Genomic DNA, 2,206 nt, shown 5'->3' on the forward strand with positions numbered 1-2,206 from the left:
AATATATTCCACCTGAATTTAGAGACCATCACAAGAAAGAAAGAATAGACCAAAATAGATGTTTAGAGGAGACTCTGAAACTTGCTCTTAAACATAGAGAAAGACTTGAAATATTGATTAAGATCAAAGACTACAACCTTCTGTAAGGATAGCACCTCGATGTAAAGAACACAAAAATTCTTACAACGGGACCAGTAAATATCATCATGATAAACAGAGAAAAGATTGAAATTTTTATTGATTCATTTTGCTTGGCTCCATAATCAACACTCAATGGAAGCAGCAGTCAAGAAATCAAACAACATATTGCATTAGGCAAATCTTGTGCATAAGATCTCTTTAAAGTGTTAAAGAGCAAAGATACCAATTTGAGGACTAAGGTGTGCCTAACCCAAGCCATAGTATTTTCAATCACCGCACATGCATATGAAAGTTAGACAATGAGTAAGGAAGTCCCTAGAGTAATCGATGAATTTGAATTATGGTGTTGGAGAAGAAAATGAAAAGTGCCATGAACAGCCAGAAGAATAAACAAAGAAGTATAGATAGAATGCCCCTAAGAAGGGAAGATGGAGAGACTTTGACTCTCATACTTCAGACATGCTATTAAGAGGAACCAGTCCCTGGAAAAGGACATCATCCTTGGTAAAGTGGATGGCCAATGAAAAAGAGGAAGATACCCAACAAAACGGATTGACACAGTAGTAGCATCAATGCACTCACAAATATAATAACTTTGAAGATGGCACAGGGTTAGACAGCGTTTTGTTCTGTTATGTATCAGGTCATTATGAGCTTGAACAGACTTGATGGCACCTAACAACAATAGCAATGACACCCTTAGTCCCATCAGGGCCCTGAGCAGATGTAAGAGTGACCCCCAGGAGTGTGGATGTAGCACCTTTTACTTTATGAGAAATAAAGGGAGAGAGACGTGAGCAATGAAGGGGGGCAACTACCACCAAGAAAGAAGAGCTGTGAGTGGACTGGGACCTTTGGACCTGAGAACCCTGCACTGTGAAGCTCCTAGGTCCAAGGAAAGATTGATGCTAAGACACATGGAGATCGTCAAAGACTGCTGGATCTACAGATGCTGAAAGAAGACAAGGACCCTTTTCTTATGTCAGTATTCTGAATTAGGATTTGTAGACTCCTAAACTGTGCGAGAACACATTTGTTTGCTAAAGTCACCCTGGAGGTCTTTCTGTTATAACAGTACTAGATAGCTAAGAGAGTTACCTAAAGTCAGAATTCCCTCCAGAGTAACTGGAAAGGGTAAAGCAATAGGAGGCAATGCATGTATTCCATATTGGTCAAGAATCAAAAGTCAAAAAATTAAATCTTAAGCTTTTGAAATACTTTTAATTAATAATTTCTAATATATTTAATTGAAGAAGTGATTACTTTTAAAGAAAACTATTGTTTTAGGATGGTGGGTTGGCCACTAGGCTTTCCTTCTATTATTTAGATTTGATCATGCTAAAAAACACTTTTAACACATTGGAAGTCCTCAGTGGCCTGTTTAAACCCTATTTGAAAATAGGATTTGTATTATTTTAATGAAGTCACATCAGTGTACAGTGTGTCCTAAACCTAATCACTTCTGAGTTATAAGGGAGAGCATAGATACAGAAAGTCAGCACAAACTGGGGAAAATGGAAGCACATGTGAGGACCGCCAAGGAACAGAGGAAGTAGGAGTTGCAGACTTGAGACAATGACCTTCCCTCAGGGCACCCTCTGCACTGAGTGGATTCTGACTAATGCTGTTGTTAAATGCCATAGAGTCAGTGCCGACTCATAGCAACCCTGTATAGGGTTTCCGAGGAATTAATGGAGAGCTTGAACCACTGATCTTACGGTTTAAACCAACCTTGCATAAACCTGCAGACATCCTTATCTTTCTTCCAAGGAGTGCAACCTGTCATCTTGGATCCCAATGTTTATCCCACTGATTTCCAGGTGTATTCCTTAGGACTTCCAGGTTCCTAGCTCTGGTAGCGTTGTTGTTGTTGTTGTTATGTGCCGTGGAGTCGGTTCCGACTCATAGCGACCCTGTACAGGGTTTCCGAGGCTGTGAATCTTTACTGGAGCCGAAAGCCTCATCGTTCTCCCTCGGAACAGCTGGTAGTTTCGAACTGCTGAGCTTGCGGTTCACAGCCCGATTCGTAACCGCGTAGTGGTTACAAATCAGGCCGCGAACCGCA

Source organism: Chrysochloris asiatica, unplaced genomic scaffold (genome assembly GCF_000296735.1).
Source record: "Chrysochloris asiatica unplaced genomic scaffold, ChrAsi1.0 scaffold00213, whole genome shotgun sequence".
Classification (NCBI taxonomy): domain Eukaryota; kingdom Metazoa; phylum Chordata; class Mammalia; order Afrosoricida; family Chrysochloridae; genus Chrysochloris; species Chrysochloris asiatica.